This window comes from Phaethon aethereus (assembly GCF_964289735.1).
Source record: "Phaethon aethereus genome assembly, chromosome: 19".
Lineage (NCBI taxonomy): Eukaryota > Metazoa > Chordata > Aves > Phaethontiformes > Phaethontidae > Phaethon > Phaethon aethereus.
In genome coordinates, this window is record NC_138595.1 from 9906972 (window position 1) to 9927863 (window position 20892).

A 20892-nucleotide genomic window follows, 5' to 3' on the forward strand; every position below is an offset into this window, starting at 1 on the left:
CACTCTGACCAGCTATAGATAAAGGAAGGTTGTATCCTGAGATCGGAGCAACATTTCTCAAACTCCTTCTCCTATCCACACCCTGAAATTCCCCCTCTTCTGCCCTCTGCTCCCCTAAGGAAGGTGGCAAGTACAATTGCACCAGGACCACTTTCCCCATGATGGTCCCTATGGGTTATCAAGCCCAGCCCACAAGGACCCTTGGACACAAAAAGCCTGATTAAGGGCCCCCTGAAGGGGACTACTTCTCATGCCTGCCCTCAAATAAATCCTACCTGCTCTGGTTTGAGATTGCCTACGTTAGACTGGACTTGGTTCAAAAGCTCCAAGACCTGCCTGTGATTACTAGCTAGACAGCAAAACTGAGAGCTGCCAGCTTTCAGCTGCCAGCAAAGGGAGAGTGGACAGGGATTACACCAAGGCTGATGTTATTTCTCATGTATTGGCCTACGCTTGAGACAAATGGTTGTTTTGCTCATCTACTGCAAAGACTTAAACCTGTAAAGTTGGGTTTCAGCAAGTAGAAATCTCAGAAAGAGGGTGAGTGCCTACAGAAGCACACTGAGAGGTGAAATCTAGGTACCATCTCTAAGATTGATCAGCCATGTACGAGGCTATTGATGCCTCATCCACACTTCTATTTAACTGGCATGTGGTGAGCTTGTCCAATGTATTCATCTACCCAGGTCTGAAAGTGGTATTTTTAAAAGCAGGCATAAATATTCATAAGCAAGGGATAGGTCTGAGCTACTTGTCAGCTTTGTTATTAAAGTGGATGAGAATTAAAGAGTAGGGTCCTTTTTTCCCCAACATGGGTGTTGAACTACAAATTTATGGCTACTTTGAGAAGTGATCCAAGTCCTTCATATTCCACATAGGAATGATGAACAAAAGTGTTTTCACCTGTGAACAGTTAAAGGCTGAGTCTTCAGCAACCCATGCATACATTCACACTCTCTCCCTCTCTTGACGAGGATCCTCAGCTGAGAATTCAAAGGCCACTTTTCAAGGCTTTCCTCTTATGTTTCTAAAGCACCAGTTTGTGAGTTTCTGGAGTGGATTAATCTCTCTCCATTGAATCTGATAAAACTTTTCTGGTAGAAAGCTGATTTCTGATTTAGACTCAACTCCTGTCTGCATTATCAAAAATATTCCTGACCATTCCTCCACACTCCTTAAGTCTGTCAGTGAGATTCAGTGAATCTCATCAGTTATTGGCAGTTGGTGATCCTGTTAACAGCAGTTCCCAGAGTCCCAACTAAAGCTAACGTGATGGCAGGACATGATCTCAGCATGCTGAGTCATTTTTGAAGGGAGACCTGACATTTTCAAAAGAGGCTTTAGCTACATGCCATTTCCCTGGGGTAATTCCTATATATGACCTGGCATACTTGGGCTGAGTACATCTACTCTGGCTAATGCTTCCTAAAATGACAGATTTCAGAATAATTCTATGCTATATATTTGGATAACTGCTTAACAAACTGCTTGTCTTTGAGAAATGATAATGAAAAGCAAATGATTTAAGAGAAAAGAGAAAGAGGTTAATCGTACTGGAGTGAAATGGGAGCACATGTCTAAAGGAAGGTTTCAGTGTTTTGGGGCTCTGGTTTAGAAGTAAAGCCGATTGCCAAAGTTACTGGATAACATAAATTCTCTTTCAATTTCTTTTTAATTTTGAAGCTAATACAACTCCAGTGAAAGTTCCTAATGTTATTTTTCCTTTCTTAACCTAATTAACAAACTGAAGATTTATGTAGTCCTAAATGGAATTACTTTCTCCTAAGCACTGCAGAGGGAGTTATTTCTCATGTACCTATTAAAGCATGGGTATTGATGCTAATGCTTCACAATACCTGAATTCTCTTCATGGGAATAATATGTTGAAATTGTCCTGTCTGAGGCCATACTCCCTTATGATGCAAACTGCTAACATCGTCTGAGGACAGTATCACCCTGTCTCCATTGTTATTATTTTAAATGTTGAATTGGAGTTGTTAATTTTAGCATATGTATCTGCTGAACATTTAGAAAAGCCTGTTAAAAAAATCTGTTATATTTTTAACGAACTAAAAAACCCCAACCCCAACCCCCTTAGTTTTCATTTCATAAAAGGCTTCAAGAACTCTTCTGATTAAATTATTAAAAAAACAAACCAAAATAAATTGCTTGAAGTCTCAGAGAGGCATAATATTGTTTTCTTGAACATGATTTTTCGATGATTAATTTTTCACACAGTTGTATTAAAACAAGATTAGTCGTTAAAAGGAACCTGCCATCACTTTTAGAGTGACATTCTTAGATAGCACAGTACTGGTAATAATAGCTTCACATGCAGTTAGATTCTCAGAAACAGATTTAACACATTTCCAAATAGAAAATGTGCATATTATTTTGTGGCTTAAATCTGTTTTATCGTGATACCACTTCCAAAGTACTGAAGGCATAAAATGGTTTATGGTCCAAAAGATAAACTAGCACAAGCCACTATGTTGGAATATAGGGAAGGATCTGAGAAAGTGCTAAAAGCATTATTACAGCTACAGAATGGACTCTTAAATCTTTTATGCAAGTTGATCAGTTCCCACTGGAACCACACTGTATTGTTTTCATAAATAAACACCAAAAGTTGCTGTGCACAGTGTTTCTGGATTATAACAGACTGCTTTTGTGCTTTAACAGGTTTTGTGTTAAACTGTAAACTACAAATGATCCCATGAAAAATTCTTTTTTCCAGCACACTGCTTGTGAATGACATGTCATCGTTCTTGATGATCAATACGGCAACCGCATTTGTATAGCACTAAACCACAGTCAGTCGCTTCATCCTCCATGAAGTGCTGCAGCTCACAGCCAGGCTGGGAGGAGCAGCCCAGCAACGTTGTCCTCTCTGAGGGAACAGACTGGTTTCCTGAACTAGGATTTGCCCACGGCAATGAGATTAGGAGATGATTCCTCTCCCACCTCATTTCTTTTGACAGGAAAAAGTAGTAGAGAATAACCCTCCCTTTTTATCTGCTCAACCATTACAACACTAAAAGCCTCCATATGTTGAACTGCCTTTTGTATGTAGAAAAGGCTTTCAAATCTCTGGCTTATTACTCAGTATTATCAGCAAAACCTGGCAAATGAGTTTTGGTTTGTCCATTTTCAACAGAACAGTTTAACCTCACACTAGACCATACTTTTCCAGCTCATTTTTTAGAACGGAGTGCTCCCCGGAAGATCAGGTTGTGGCAGAGATCTCCTGTCCTGCATTAGCTACAGCTCAATGATTTGCAAAGCACAAAATTCTATGTCCTGCAGGCTCCAGCCCCCAAACTGCCCTCCTCGCCCCAAAGCTGCACACTTGCGTCACACTCACCCTCCTCCTCACTCAAGAAGTCTGGAAAAATACCTGTCAGAGAAAAGGCAGTTTGTCCAAATGGTCTGGTTGAAGCTCTGTGGGAGATGTTTCTGATTTTTAATGACTATGAGAACTAGGAATACATTTAAGGAAGGGAAACGCACATTAAATAAAAAATGTCCATTGGCCAGTTTGCTGTGAAAAGGTCAAGAGGTACTGCCTTAACAGAAAGCTACAAGTAGAAGTGATAAAGACATCAGAAATGTTTTATTCAAAGAGACAAAAAATTTTAAAAAACCACTAAAGGAACAACCCCAAAAACGTCGTGAAAAGTTTCCCTGAAACATTTCTATGGGGAACTAAGTGATATTGGAGGAAAGAAATAACACATACTATGTGCTTCCAAGTAAAATATAATCCATTATTTTTAAACTCTAAGCACTGCTGCTGATTTAAAAAAAAAAGATGCAGATGACTTTGTGAAGATGTAGTCTGGAGAGCAGTGTGAAAAGAAGAAACACACAGATGTGGTTTCAGAAATGAGGACCTTTGAAAGGAGTTTTTTTGAGAATCTGTAGTAGCCCAAAACAGAGGAAAAGCATCCAGAATGTAAATACTGAATCAAAACATTTGGTAAATGAACAAAACATTTTAACCGCTGTGCAAGAGAGAATGAAAGCCTGTGCAGTATGATTATGCATTTTATAACTCTGAATTAGTGACAGAAAGGTAAAAAGGGAAAATCTTTTAAAGGCCCTGATAAGATTTGACCTAGCCCTTAGAGGCAGAAAGAGGTATTTTGTTAATGTTCTCCCACGAGTCAGTATAAAATGTTAAACTCTGCTACAGGTAAGGCAGAAACATATGCAGTTCACCGTTATGTAGAAAGCATTTTAGTCTAGGGGAACAGGACACTTGAGCCCATCATATTTTTTCCAGAAGGGAATAAAAATATGGCAGTGTACTATATACCACTTAGTACACAGATGGTGGTACTTCAGAGAACAGGAGGTGAACAAGTGGAAGGGTCAGCAATTTCGAGTAAAACGTCTGTATAAGCTACGAATGAATACAGCCTTCCTACCATGGAATGGCAGTGATCTCAGCACAGTACCAGCAAACAATTTGTCCCAGAATGGTTAAGTTTCTTAGCCTAAAGCAGAAATAACACTTTAAAATATCCAGTCTCCATCCCTGAAATGCCTGCAGGCTGTTCTCCTGGCCAGAGTATGCCGACAGCTTGAAGAGCGAGAGATGAAACAACTATCAATGGTCTAGTGCATGTGGATCAGCTAAGATTGAGGTCCTGCTGTGTTAGGATATAGATGTACATGTAGTAACTACTGTTCTTCTCTGAGCCCCTTACTGTTTAAATAGAAAGGATCATCATATGTGTCTTGCAGAGGAATCAAGAGATTTGCTTTAAGTCGCAGATGAATTTGTTGCAGAGCCAGAAATTCAATCTGAAGGCCTAAAAATTGAACTTCAATTGCCTAAAAACCAGAGACATCCCAAACAGGCCAGTGCATGTAGCACAGGGCTTGCAAAAGAGCTACACTGGTCTGAAGTGGCAACTGGCATTGCATCTAGCGTGACATTTGTGCAGCTGAGTCCTAGCCTTGCATCTTGGCCTTTTACTTTTCACTCAACAGATGGACAGCAACAGGGAGATACCTGACTTTGTGTGTTGACAAGTTACAGATACAATCTCTATTCCTGTACAACTAATACAGTTGTTCTGCACCTTCACTGAACACAGCAAAAATCAGCAGGAATTTAGATACAAACCACAGCTGAATGCTATTGTGCCATGCTTCAAGCCATTTCTGAGCACACAGGAGAGGAGACAGAAGTGAGCGGCCATTTAAAGCATGTGCTGCTGTTAATGCTCACTAACTCCACTTCACCCATGTATCTACTATTAAGCATATAGTATAATGCAGACTTGAACATTAACATTGGGTATTTTTCTTGCCCCAGCACAAGTTCTCGAAGAGTTTATTATAAGCCACAAAAAAATGCATTGCTGCTGTCTCCTGATATACTTTGGAAGGATACTTTCATAAGGAAATGAGAGAGAAATAAAATTTGTTGCCCCACAGCCAAAAGGAAAAAACATACCATTTTTTTGTATGAGTGGAAAGCAAACATTGAGGGAATAAAAGTGGATATATCAGAACTTCCATTGCATGCGGCCATGCACACAGGCAAGGGATAATTTAAAGAGCTATGGTGTTGCTGAAGCTGGGGACACTTTTGTCGACGTCTGCTGTGAATTGCTATTATACAACTCATACCCCAGCACAGAAAAATGTCAGAGAGCTCCAGCAAAAATATAACTTGGAAAGATCTGTCATTACAGATGGTCTAAATTATACCGCACAGCACAGGGTATGTTTTCTCCTACAGCATTTTGCAGGCTGTGTATGTGAGAAATCCTATATTCCCTGCTATAGAACTAGGAAATAGATCCTGAAATCATTTCTTGGTGTAAAGTCAGCAGATATAAAACTAATGAATGAGCCTTCACTCAACATGACTTCCTCTGGGTGCCAAACCAGACCTTAAACCAGGACAGGCTAAGATCTACCAGTGCTGATGTGACATTGCAGACATCACACAAAACAAACAAAAATGGAATGAGTGGATATTTTGGTCTGTTCATCAGGGCAGCTGACAACCTCTTGCATAGACAGATGTGCTGATTTAGGTTAGGCACATTTAGCTGTGGCTTTGTTTTGAGAAAAAAAAAAAAGGGGGGACCTGCATGGCAGTTGTAGAAAGTGTCACTTAGCCAGCAAAGCCAAAGGAGTCAAATGGCTTTTTTTCAGGACACCACACATACTGAAAAGTACCTTGCAAGATCTGTGTCCCCCTTCATGGCCTTCCACAGACTCATTCAGTTTTCCTCACGGACCTTTCTTCTGCTCCCCTGCCATCTGCAGGCTTCACATTTACCTCCTCTGCATTGATTCTGTCCATGAAGGTGAAAGGCTGCCTTCAGCAGACTGTGCCTCTTGTCTTCCTTGAATGACTTGTCAGTATGTTCACAGTGATGCATTATGTCTACTTTGTCTGCTGATTGTCTGCTGGTCAGAAGTAATTTTGTCCACAACCCTGCGCATGTAACAGCTCCTATCAGCTTTGAAACAGGCCTTAGAAGAGGAAGAACAGAAGTTACTAGCACTTTTTCAGTAGTCTGTAAGGTGATTAAAAAGATAATAGAAAAAAATTCCTTTGACTTTTGTTTGTATAGCTCCTCCTGAAAAGTGGGGAAGGTGAGAGAAAGTTAGAGCCAGTCCACAGCCTACTATAGAAATTAACTTCAATGGGAATAATAATGTTGCTTACAAAACGGGGAAGCTGCACTGCATAGGAAATAGAGCATGAAAAGCATTTGTGCTGTGATGTCGAGATTAGAGAGAACAAGCAACATGAATTAGCAAGTGGAATGCAAATATTGTACATTCAAGTGTAACTTCAGTGTGATACCAGAGATGTGGGAGCGTCTCTGAAGTAACATTAAAACTGCTGCTCTCTGCTGACTGGAGCCCATGCACAGTGGCTTAGGTGGCCCCAGCCTCCATTGATGGATATCTAGAGCCGATGTTTTCTCCTTACTCTTTTTGAGCAGTCTTTATTGCAAGAAATTAGAGATTTTGTTTATGCAGTTACTTTGCATTTGGGACATAGAGCGAGGAGGCACCCTCAGTTGCTGTCTGGGTGTCTCTTGATGGGCTGCAGAGCCCCGCTTCGTAGCAGAGCTCCACCAGTGACTTGCTCACAAGAACATGTGGAGATTGACACGTCTTGGCTTTGGACAGAGGCAGCCGTAACTAACCAGGTATAACATATAGGTCCTTTGGAGAGCGGTGGGGGAGAAGAAAAGCGGATTTGTGAGAAAGGGAGCATGCTAGTAAGCACAAGCTAAGCTGCTTTGTTGGCCAGGTGGATCAGTAACTAGAGATTGCAGTCTCAGACTTCTGCGCTTCTCTTTGCACATCCTTGCAAGATGAAGGAACGGGGCAGAAGTTAATAGAGGTGAATTTTCTAATGCACCATTATTTAGTTTCAAGGCCTCCTTGCCCCTGAATGTAGAGCTCAGAGTTGTATGTGTAACGCCACACTTACAATAAAGCAACTATTGAAACGCTTTACTGAATCAGGGCCATGGTATACTAAAAGCATTCTGTAGTTGGAAGTGTTGAATGAGGAACCTCTTGAATGCAGACCATAAAAATTAGTTTTCTTGTGTAGTACACATTTTTAAAGGCTTTACATGCTTTATGGGCTTGGGGGAAGAAGGATTTCAAAATACGAGCAAATGTTAAGCAAGTTCCCTTTAATTCTGCAAGAATGGAGCCTGTGTTTTTAAAGGAAAGGCTCTAGGTCTACGCTTGTCTTTGCCTATACAAGTCCATTAGTAAATTTAAGGTCAGTTGGATGATCACTGTTACCTCCTTGTTACCAAGCTCTCTACTTGTCTTGATCTGTGAGCTCCAGACTTGAATACAGAAATGACAGGTTTAGGGCTCACTCCATATTCCTCCTCCATATTCTCCCTTCATTTACAGGTTTAATGCCATAGAAGTTGGCTTCTCCCATCCTAATTACCTGCCCTTCCCCCTGTAAATGGTGTACTTGTATTGCAGTTATTGCACTTGACTCAAGAGCTACCTTCTGTGTGCACTGCTCTTTCCTACTTGACCCAAAACTCATCGCAGTACTTAATTTTTTGAGGGATTTCATTGCTTTTCCTTAAGGAAATTAATTACTTCCTTGTACAAGAAAGCCAACTTCCGTTTTCCACTGGAATACATTTTTAGGCAGAGAGGAGAGGAGGAATGAAGCGGGTGATGTGGGTTTTTAAATGAATAAACTCAAAACTCCCAAAATACAGTACTAGTGCAAAGGGGCAAGTATGTAATTTTCTCAGTAGCAAATATAGCTACATGTATCTAAATCCAAGACATTCATCAGCTCTTTTATAGGATAAGACAGGGCTCAGAAATTATTTTCTGTTTAAGTACGTAAGATCAAACATATTTGTCATTTTAGCCTTCTCTTTATTCTATCTGATTTCGAGATCTTCAGACAGACTCTCTTTAGATGTCACTGCTTCAAGCTTCTGCTTTTATCACATTAACCACTTATCATGAGCTTTTTACACATCAAATGTCTTTAGATACTTTGTTGAAGAGAGAGTACTTGTGAAGACTTTTCAATGAAAAGTTAGAGAATATGTGCCTGAAACTTTATACAAACACACTTAGAGGAAAACAAACACTGAAGCCAAAATAAAACCCCAAACAAAAATCCACAATGCTGCATTCTTATGATGTTTTTTCAAGAAGGAGAAAAAAAGACATTTTCATTATTTTTGAATACAGCTTTGTTAGTGTGCAAAAACCCAGAAGTGGTGAGCCATTTCATGCCTGTTGGATTCTTCAATATTTGGAGCTTAATAGTTTTGCCTTTTTCAACTATTCCCTCCCTGCTGTACTAAGCAGATGGTTATACCAAGCTCTGTAATTAGAAAGACCTCTATTTCCTAATGGATCACCTAGACTTTTACCAAGCCATGTCTCCAGGTATGTTGGTCCTGCTTCTATTTAAGTTTTTGACTATAGCAAATAGTCAAAACTGTAGACAAAAGAGAAAATGTAAAAAGAGCTGGGCTTTGCTCTAAAAGGGTTTAACTGAGGACAGAACTAGCCTTTGTAAGATCATTTGGTGATTTCCTGACCTGTTGCCAGCACTTTTGATCACTTGTGCTTCAATACCTTGCAATTAACACTAATGAACATAGGATAACAATAACAACATTTGCATGGCATTAAAGCTCTCTTATCCCTCACACAAGCAGGTTTGGACTCCCCTCTAGCTGAAAGGTGTATTTCTACATGGAAAGAGGCTGTTCCCAGTGCATATCAGCAGCATGGGATCACAAGGAGACCAGCACAGTGGTGGGGTATTTCCATGGTAAGCGTTTCATACTGGCAGTTTTCTTACCAGTTACAGATTCACTTTATTTCTGGAATAAGGCTGCTATTTTTGACACAACTGCTTGTAGTGGGTCTAGAGCGTAAGGACCATTAGAAAAAAACTTCAAAAGCATTTTCAGGACGTTTTTGTGCATATGTGTGTAGGTAGATTGACGATAAGTTAAACAGAAAGGTGGGCTGTGTTGGGAAGTATAGCACTAGGATTTCCTGGAGGATAAAGGGGAGCTACCTTTCTTTCATCAGCATCCATGGGGTGCTGGAATTGCACTGAAACACACACTATGACACCATGATGTGTCAGCATGTTTAAATAAGAAAAAGCCCAGCTGTCACACCTGTATTACCAGGTATAAGAGCTCAATGCATCCAGCTTTCTGAATGCATTCTCCTGCATTTTACTCAGAATAACTGAAGGAGTAAACACTGGAGCCATGTTTTGAAAAAGATCTAATTTAGTTCCTTGCATTTAAATAAAATAAATTTTAAAATAATAATAATAATCACACATACATGGTCACTTCCAAGTTCTGGTGTGGAACTGGTCACCCACCCAGTCATGGACTGGAATTTGTGAGTACAAGGATAAGTGCTGCAGTGGTAGGCAAGATGTAAAGTCACAGCCTTACTATGTTGATTGCTTATTTCTGGAGTAAGAAGCTATGCCTTGAGGAGCTTACAATATGATTAAAGAGCCAGAGTAGAAGTGCTGGATGTTCCAGTTCCTAGAATAAACCAGTGCCTAGCTGGTCACTCACACAGGCCTTCAAGATTAGAAAACAAACATGCATCTTTGGCAAAAATTTTCCTCCCTATTCTGTAGGTGCTTGAAAAGCACACAAACCCTTTGCTCTCAGCTGAGCCTGGCTGCATAGCCCAAGCCTCCTACACACTATTTTCAGAGCATGTTGCCTGGAGGAGGTATAGAGCAAAGGTGTTATTAATCACTCGGAGCAGTTTTCCCTCAGCCATTTCAAATCTTCCAGTGCAGAATGTCCCATAATGTCTCTGCTATTAGCAATCAAGTCCCAAAATTACCAATTCATAATCCTAATCAGTACTGAAATTAAATGCCCCCACATCCCTCAGAAGCAAGACTAAAAATGCTACTTGCCAGGAAACCAGCAAAAACACCCCACACCATACTCTCCTATCGTCACACTGGATGAGTTGTAAAGTGACATATGTTTGCTGATAAAACCTTCTAAAGAATACCACCAGCCCATCTGATGTGTAAATCACTGTTGGTGAACTGCCGCTTTTTATTGTTGTTGTATCTATTTGGACATCAGGAGAGCACTGTAATACAAATGAATTTAAAGAATGAAAGAAAACGAAGTCTTAATTTGTTGCATAATTATTGAATTTCTAGCCATGCTACACTGGACCCACATAACAGTACTCTATTTTTCAGAGTTTGATTGTTGATGTCCCTTAAATATATTTGCATAGAACAAAAAAAAATTTCTATTTAAAATATTGCCATAAATGAGACCCAAAGGAAACATCTTCTCTTAATGTAACTGCAGGAAAGGTTTGAACGAAGACCATCTAAATGGTAAATGCAATTGTGTCCCATTTTCGTGCTACTTAGGGAAGACTATTACCTTGGAATGTCATGTTTTTCCAATTCCTCTTCCCTGTTAATTTGGGACGTTAATTATGTGACATACATAAAGTGCCTAGGATTAATGATAAATAATTTAGTGTTTGAAACAGACTGTGTCAACATAGGATAGGGATAGGACTGTAGTTAGAAACAAAAAGAAAGACCATTCAGTGGCTTCACAGATAAGGACACTAGGCATACACTTGAAAGACACAGCAGCCAGTCATTAACTTTGGTAATTGTTTTCTAGCAAGTTTTAAGCCTCGATTTATCAAAACAAGGAATGCTCACTCCAGGCTGTTAACTGTTTAAAAGGGAGGTTATTCCTGATAATCTGCATCCGTCATTCCTGAAGTGGGGAATGGATGTGTCTGGGATGAAGGCTGGGAGGCAGACTGCTGTCCAAGACCTATGGAGAGGCAAGTAAATTAGAAGTGCAGGAAGGCCATTTATTTTATTGCCTTTTGTTCTGTATTTGTACCTTTTTTTTTTCTCAGAGGTTCTTTCTTTGATCTGTTCTGTTAGGTGCAAGCATGTGAGTGTGACAGCAGGAAGGTCATCCCCTGAGAAAAGGTGAGTAGTGCAGCAGCCATTACAATATGACTTTGCACCTATTGTCCATCACTATTTCTCATGTTTATTTATAGCTGCAAACAAATATAATGTCAAATTGCATCTGGGAAAAAGCTTAGAACATATCCCTAGGAATTTAACTGGAAATAGCTCAAGGAAAGACCTGTATAAGTGCAGAAGGAGCAGCATTATGGTGAGCATGCTGTGGTAACACCAGTTGATCAGTCCTCTCAGTAGACCAGCCCACTGCTAACAGCGCACGCTACACTCCTGCATTAGAGACAGCTTCTTGGCTATAAGATCACTTGCTACTTCTTTTTTTTTTTTTTTCCCCCCACACTTAAATGTTTTTAAACTCTGAATGGTCTATCTTGGTGATCTCTACTCCCAGTTAGGTTTCTGAGCAAAAAGTGATTTGTACACATATACGTGCACCAAAGGTTTTGTCTGTGCTGGCCCAGAAATTCTGTATTTGCTGTCAGAAGTGATCAGGGCAAACAACAATACTTCTGTTCTCCAGCTTGCCTCTTCTGCTGAGCAGATGCACCATGCTTCAAGCTGAAGGGCCAGCCATGGAACAGAATAAAAAAGCAATTAGCACAGAAACTGCTTAACTACACCCATGTGACTTTGGTGCATGCATATGGTTTACCAAGACAGCTTATGACCCACCTGAATAGTCCGTAACTAGCAGATTACACAAGGTATCTGGACTGATTAGCATGGAGACCAGCCTCCCTGACAGATGAATCCAGATACACAGCGACGGCATCACACAACTTCCATCCAGATCTCAATTTGAACAGTTGGTCTCTGGGAATCACTTCAGTGAATTGCGTGTGGAGTAAGGAAAGGCTAGGGGATGGGTGGGTATACGGTCCTTCTAGAAAGATCTACTTCTGAAGCAAGTAAATTGGATATTTCTGAGTTAAATCCTCTAATGCTTGCTCATTGGTCATTTTTCATATAGAAATCTATGCCTACCTCAATTTTCATTCTGTAGTTGCATTTCCATTTATATCTACTTATAAGTTGTCATATGTCAGTTAAAAAAGGGGAGGGGGAAAATGAAAATGGAGAGCAAATAACTTGCAATAACGTAAGATAAAATTGTTACCTTACAAAGGAAATGTGTGACACCCAGCACACCAAAAGGTATTACTTCCTTAAATAAGGCTGTGTTTGAATATCATAAACTGAATGTTGTAGAAGATTAAATGCTAATAATCAGATCAAAAGTGGATATATGAGATGGGAGATGAAGCTGGGAAATTGCTTGCCAGACTGAACAAAGAGGAGGACAGGAGTAAAGTTATTAGCTCAATTAAGGAGAAAGATGGTTTGATGAAAACCTACACTCACAGAAATAAATCAAGTATTTAGAATATTAAAAAAAAGAGACTCAAATTTGTGGACAGCTTTTCTTTGACACCCTCTATGCCATTGTAATCTAGAGGCTTCTCTGATTATGAATGTGTATTACAAGAAGTTATCTACAAGAAATAAACATAACATTTAGCAGCCTTTCAGTATTTTACAAGGAGTTCCTCAAATGGATCTCACAGATGGGAAATTACTGCTACCCCTGTGTTTATGAACAGGAAAGGAGAACACTTGTGGTTGCAGCTTTCCCCACACTAACTCTCATCCCTCAGGCTCACGGTAGTACACGGCTCTCCTGGTGCATGTCCCCTTGTGGGCCAGCTGTGAGGCCATGAACTCTGTTTTTGAGACTGATTTCAATGATGAAGCATTAAAGAAGCATTTTAGGTACCAGTGATCCCCAGTGCAAGATATTGGTGGATGCTTATGAAGCATTTTCTTATATTCCAGTCTGTTAACTTTCCATTAATTCAGGGATAGTTCTAGAAACATAAAATGTATAACAATGGATTGCCTACACTATAACTAAAAATAAAAATAAACCAACTATCTTAAACCTCAAAGGCCCTCACTAATAGACCTGACATGCTAATTAAGCAGTTTTGATCAGAAATAATTAACATAATCCAGCTAGACCAATTAGAACACAGAAAAAAATTTTAGGAGCTTTAATTTTAAGAGTATCATTTGCAATATGAAATACCAGCTGATTCAGCAAAGCAAGCAGGAGTTCTGAGTTTAGGAAACAAGTTATAACCCACTACACAAGGAAATAGTAGATAAACTGAAAAGCCATGACAAGACATTTTCTTCATGGCAGTGTGAAGACAAGCAGCCTTTAAAACTTATTATCACCTCTAGAAGAGCCAGGGAGAAGATGACGACAGCGTAGTCTAGCTGTTGCAGCAGCACTGAGAAGGTGATCTAAATGCTGGTCCCACACCACAGTCACTGTGGATAGGTGAGAAAAACACAGCCTGTGGGAAGCCTGTGCTTGAAATTTACCCTTGAGAGACAGTGTTAGCAATTATTATTTGTTATTTCCACTGCAGAAGACTGGAAACCTATAATCTCACTGTCCTAAATGCAAAGGAAGAGAGAAGAAAACTCTACTAATGAACTGAACAGTGAGTGATATGATTGCAAATAAAGTGACAGCTGTGCATGGAGATGGTGCAAACAGTTGCTTAATTTGTTTTTGGTAAAAAAACATACTGAGACTTGAACCCACAGAGAAGATCAGCAGTATGGAAGCAAGACAGGATGGAGGAGTTTGCCTTGTAACAGCCAGATGCTATGCAGAGCAGAGAGGGGCTGGGAAGGATGCAGTGTTCCACAGGATCACACCAAGGATTGCTTCTGAGGCATCCTTTTCTCTTGCAGCCAAGAGCCAAGCACCATGCTTGCCTAACTAATGAGGCGAACTCCCAGATAAGGTCCCCTACATGCTTTAATTAAACAAGCTCAGTACCTCTGTTGAATTTTTTTTTTTTATTCCTGTTTTCAGCTGCAAGATGGGGTGTCCTGTCACAGGCATACCATCCCCAGGTTCTCATTCCAGCCAGTCCCCAATGATGTGGTGCTGCTGGACAGTGCGCCAACATGCCCCTTCCCTAGACACGCACCTTCATACAGGGTGGGCTGCATGGGAGGACTAAAGAGCAGTTGGATGCATTATCAGGAAGAATATCAAGCTGCTATGATGATGAATTGCACAGGTTTTTTTCTGGCAGGAAGTTGTCTTGAGAATTTGAGCAGGTGCACAGATAAACTGAGATTTTCAGAACATACATTTTGGTCTTTAGATCTTAACTAATTTGACTCCGGGGAGAGGTTGTAGTAAAATGTTGTATGAAAACCTTTGTCAATGAAAGCTCCCTACCAGGGAATATTACATTTATAGCTGCCTATTTAGGTATTTAACTAATGTTGAGAGGGTTGGGTTTTGGTGCTTCTTTTTTTTTTTTTAAAAAAAAACATACACTCATAACTATTTTCACAAAGTACACTCTCTCAGTCTGATACAGGAAGATGTCAGATCCTGTAGGAAACCAGCTGCAAATCTCAGCATCTCAAATTGCTACCTTGGAACTTGATTTTTTTTTCGAAGTGGCCACCAGAAGAAGAATTCCTTATGCACAAAATAAACAGCCTGAAGATCCCTAAACTGATGTGAGATTTGGACACTTTTCATGGAATATTCAAGGAAGTTTTCTCCTCCTGAACCTTCACACACACACTTTGCTTTCTTGCACATCCCCAAAATTCCTGTCATCTCAGGGAATGTGGATTTCGAGGCTCAGATTCAATTGGACTTACTAATTACTTGTGTTGTAATGATCAACCTGCCTAATTTGTCACTTCTTTGAACATTTAATTAGCCAACAGTGCAAGACAATTAGATTCTGAATTAGGATAAATTAAAATGCTAGCTTTGCAGCTTTAAGGATATGCAAACCCCCACCAATTGCTGCTATGAAAATATTCAACAAAGCAGATAAGAATGCAAAGATCTCAGCCAGGTTAATGATTCTGAAGTAACACAGCCTTTGAAAAGCTAACTGTGAAATCCATATGTTTCATCACATGACAATCTGTCTATGCTGAAGGATAAAAACAAGAAGCTGAAAATGGCAGTTTCTTCCTCCTCCAAGCTCAGCTCCAGCTCCCTCTGAGTGCGGCTCATCAAACCACCGACACATTCACTCCTACCCCGGGTTACTGAGGTCCCAGTTCAATCCCTGTACGCATCCATTCGGGGGCAAGGTTGTGTTTTGTTTTCCTATAAGCAAAGCACTCAATTCATATCTCAAAGTACTCTAAAACTGCTTTGGAACTGTCCCAGTATCAGGCAGTTAAATGTTCTTGAACAGATACAGAATAATAAACCTAAATAGAGAGCTTTAATAGGAAAAATGAGCAGTGGAGATGGCTTAAGATTAGTAGTCAATGGAGACGCTTTTGTACAGGTAGCAGAAATGCTTTCATTATGTATGCTGTCATTTGGTTTCCATGACTAAGCCATTGTAATAAACTGAAGAGGACCACGGATAATACTTTCAAAAGTGCTAAAGAATCACAGGCCTAATTCTTGCTGGTTTTCCAAGAAAGTCTTATTCTCAGTATTGTACCTGCAGCACATATTTTCATGCCTTATTCATATTTTTTCAGGATTACCATGGTAAGGATGAGACTCTCAATATCTTTGTCTATCTGGATATTTGGGTCAAAGCCATAATAGAAAAAATTGATTGTCAAAATCCTTGGGTTTTCAGAGTCTTTGTTCTTGAGGTATTTATTCACATAGTGACCACACATGTTTGTAGCAGAGAGATGAGGACCAGTGGATGCATGTTTTTCTTATCTAATAAATATAACTCTATAAATGCAACCTCCAGTGAGATGCAAATGCATTCAGAATCTCCTGAAGAGCCCTGAGAGATGCCCACATACACCAGTATCAGGCATTATGTCTACTGATATAGAAACCAGGGGTTGCAAGCAGCAATACCAGTTTAGTTCCAAATACTTCTGACTATACTTTTCATAGAATCATAGAATGGTTTGGGTTGGAAGGGACCTTTCAGGTCATCTAGTTCTAACCCCCCTGCCATGGGCAGGTACGCCTTCCACAAGACCAGGTTATTCAAAGCCCTGTCCAATCTGGCCTTGAACACTGCCAGGGATGAGGCATACACAACTTCTCTGAGCAACATGTTCCAGTGCCTCACCACCCTCATAGTGAATGGTATGTTTTCAGTGGTGTATTTAGTGCCAATTAGTCCATTTTGAATTGTTTGCCCAAACTACACAATAATACTACTTCATTAAAAAGGCTTCAATTAAAGAAGAGAGGAAAAAGTTCCCATCAGAAAGCTATCTGCAGACATTATAGAAGCATTCTCAAATTAGAGATGAAATTACAGCTTTCCTGTTACCATGAGAACAGCAACATTTCTCACAGCCTGTTAAAATTATTAACTCAAGGAGCATGTATCTTTTTAAACTTCATTATTATTTACCTAGGGTTGTACAAGCTTTGGCTGTGCCCCCACTAACCACCATTAATCACATGTCAAGTGAACTCCTGCCAGCATGGAGAGAGCCTCCACCACTTTTTGCCAACAGCTATAATTGGCTTTTATCCTTCTGTTGTCTTTTTTGTACTAGCAATGTGTGGACATTATAGCAGAAACTGCTATAATGAAAAAACCCAGAAAAGCTTATGTCTTCAGGAATCTTACAGCCTGTGTTCCACAGCAGCTGGCAAGTTCAGTGGTGGTCCGAGTTCAATGGTGTGGGGAAAAGGAATAGCAACGAGGGCCTCAAAACACTTTCCTCACAGCCAGGACAACCTACAGGTTTCACTGATGGCATCAAGTCACCCAAGAGCTTGTGGTTGCCATAGCAATGTGCATGGAGGCGAGCCTTGCTCAAGCAGGACAGGGGCTGCATGTTTTCCCTTCTGGTGGTGATTCGATCCTCTGATGCACAGGCTGCCCTGTCCTCTCCGTCTCACCTCGGCAGCAATTTTAACAGTTTGCTTTCAACAGAGAGAGGGTGAGGAAAAGCCACTTGTAAGCATTTGGCTCAGTGCAGGAAAGATTAACGGCAGGAGTGAGGGTCTAAACCAGGGAGCCTGCTGTCAGCATGTGCTGTCAGCAAAGTTGGCCTGATTCATGCTGTACTTCATGTGCTTTGCATGTCCTGACGGCTTAAAGGAGATGGAGGGCACATTTTGCAAACAAAGGATTCCAGCTGCCTTGTTACCCACTGACACTGGAGGTGCTGTGGCTGCCTGCGCAATCCATCACTGCTCTGGCTCCCACCTAGCTGCCAGTTTTCAGGTCATTCCAGGAGAAGGCAACTCATTTGGCTGGATTTCAAAAGGAAACACAAGGTGAATTCCGGTGTGAGGGTGTAGAGCTTAGAGGTATTTCAGTTTTTTCTTCATGACATGCTTAGTATTAGAGTCCTGCTGCCATCCCAGGAAAGGACAGAGAAAAGTTTTAGAATTTCAGAAATCAAATTCACAGAATTCCTTGATGGTCCCAATTCTCTGCTTTTGTTAAATTGCTACCTAGACACAGTCAAACAGGCTTCAGTGGCCCTAAGATTAACTCTACTCCCTCCTTCAGTCACCAGCCTGGGTGATTAAACCAGCTCAGACAAAGGCAGTGGCAGAAGCCCATGAATGAAGGTGTGACTGAGCGGTGGTACACCTTGTGACGGGGTTAACAGCTTCTATGTACATCTTGGCTCTGCAGGTGGTCAGTGGGACCACTGTACATGTGCAAGGGTTGGACCACACAATACACTCTTTTTGGACCCTGCAAGGGCAATACGAGGTAAAAGTCATTCTGGATTCCTGTTCATTCTTTCTTGTTTTTCTGGAGAGGCAAATAATCACTGTAAAGAGGCCCTGCCCTCCCACTGTCAGTTTTCAGAATACTGGTGGCTCTGTGCCCCATGTCTGTGTGGCAGTGCCCTTTACCAGGAGCTGAACTCTAGGTCACACTCACCTTTCCTGCTCTCTGAATGCTTCTTGTGCTCGTATATCACAGGTGTTAGTGCAAGCCAGTTCAGGGGTGTTTTCCCAAGAAATCTTTGCAACTGCATCATTTTAGTTTTGCTTAGGTCCTTACAAGGTACAAAATACTTCCAGAGGGAAAAGAAGCTTATGAATGGAGAGCAGCCCTTTAACTCTCATGGAAACCCATTTTTAAGTATGCTCAGGCATGAGGCAGTACAGTCAGACTGGTTCCAGTACAGCAAGGTTACACTTCAGCTGTCCCCAAACCATGTAACGTTTGATGTACACACTTGACCTGCATTTCACCCATATGAACAAGGCCTCAGCTCAGTGTATTATCTGCAGCATTTAGAATATAGCAAATGAGGCTGACATTTCTCAATACTACCTTGCTAGCTCTCAGATTTTTGGTTACTTGTAAACCCAGAATTTCTTCTTTAGACTCTTACCCAGTGCTTCTAGTAGTTTTGCTGCTTCACCTTCTTAAAGACCCCTAGAGCTTTCATGATCAATAGCCACTTACTGTTTACGAAAACAGAAGTAGGATAATAAAGATATGCTCATACTAACTATGAAGATGAAGATAAGATAAAGGAGAAATATCTCAATAAATGAAAATAGTTTTGAAGATAAGGAATGCCCCTGAATTCTGGGGAAAATAATAAGATTCCAGAGATAAAGAAAACCATAACAATCTTTATGATAATGGGAGAAGAGCACATTAAGAATTTTATTAGCAAGAACTACAAAAATTAGCTTTCTCCATTTTCATTTTAGAATCAGTGAACATTTTGTTTCCATAATAAAAACGGCAATGAAAAGAAAATTGGACACAGGGCATTACACTTCTTCCTCTGTAGGTGAAGATGATTTCTGCTCTCCCAGAGGATTAATACGGACAATCAAGGCTTTAAGTCTGGGGTGCATGGTGCATGTCACGAATGTGCCATCTAACTCACAGCTCCCTCTACTTCAGAGCTCAGGCTGCATTTGATGAGCATGGCTTTGGGAGAGTCTCCCCTTCTCAGCTAGTCACTCCAGGAACAGGAATCATCAGTATACTGATGGATGAAGGGGAAAGTTTTCTTTTATTCCTTTCTGTGCATTGGCTACAAATGAACCCAGGGCAGGAGTCTGTATCCACACAGTGCTACAATGCAGGCCCTCCCGGCAGATGCTGACACTGCCTGGCCTGAGCAAGCAAAGCAGCACCATATAATAACAGCGATAGTACATGGAGCTTCGGAAGAAAAATATCTGCGCCATTCTGAAACTGCAATGAGACACGTTTGTGGCCTCCCTCCTGCCTGCTTTAATGATCAGATACGGACTTTGGGATTGCAGAGAACCTACTAGTAGCAGACAGATTCCACAGATGAAGCTCAAGAGTAGAAAACTCCTGCAGACAGAACCACTAATAGACCTGCAGAGAGCAGAAATCAGCTGGCAGCAACTTTGGGTAAGGGGCAAAAGGATTTTGCCAAGGGGCAAAAGGATTCTTGCTCATGAGCTGGCAGGCCTCATTGAGAGGACTTTAAACTAGATTTGGAGGGGGGAGGGGATAAAACCGGGCTCACTAGAGTTGAACCTAGGGGTAGGTTCAATGTGCCAGAGTTGAAATCGATAGCCCAGCTCAGGTGCATCTACACCAATGCATGCAGCATGGGCACCAAACAGGAGGAGCTGGAAGCCATTGTGCAGCGCGACAGCTATGACGTAGTTGCCATCACAGAAACATGGTGGGATGCTTCTCATGACTGGAGTGCTGCAATGGATGGCTATAAGCTCTTCCAAAGGGATAGGCAGGGAAGGAGAGGCGGTGGGGTGGCTCTGTATGTTAGAGAGTGTTTTGGTTGCATAGAAATCGAAGATTGTGAAGACCAAGTAGAGTGCTTGTGGGTAAGGATGAGGGGGAAGGCCAATGAGGCAGATATCCTGCTGGGAGCCTGTTACAGGCCACCCAACCAGGATGAAGAGACAGATGAAACATTCTATAAGTGACTGGCGGAGGTCTCGCATTCGCTGGCCCTTGTTCTTGTGGGGGACTTCAACCTACCGGACATCTGCTGGAAGTGTAACACAGCAGAGAGGAAACAATCTGGGAGGTTCCTGGAGTGTGTGGAGGATAACTTCCTGACACAACTGGTGAATGAGCCCGCCAGGAGAGGTGCCTTGCTGGACCTGCTGTTTACAAACAGAGAAGGACTGGTGAGAGATGTGGTGGTCAGAGGCCGTCTTGGGCTTAGCGACCACGACATGATAGAATTCTCAGTTGTGAATGAAGTAAGGAGAGGGGTCAGCAAAACTGCTATCATGGACTTCCGGAGGGCAGACTTTGGCCTGTTCAGGTCACTGGTTGAGAGAGTCCCTTGGGAGACAGTCCTGAAGGACAAAGGGGTCCAGGAAGGCTGGACAGTCTTCAAGAAGGAAATCTTAAAGGCGCAGG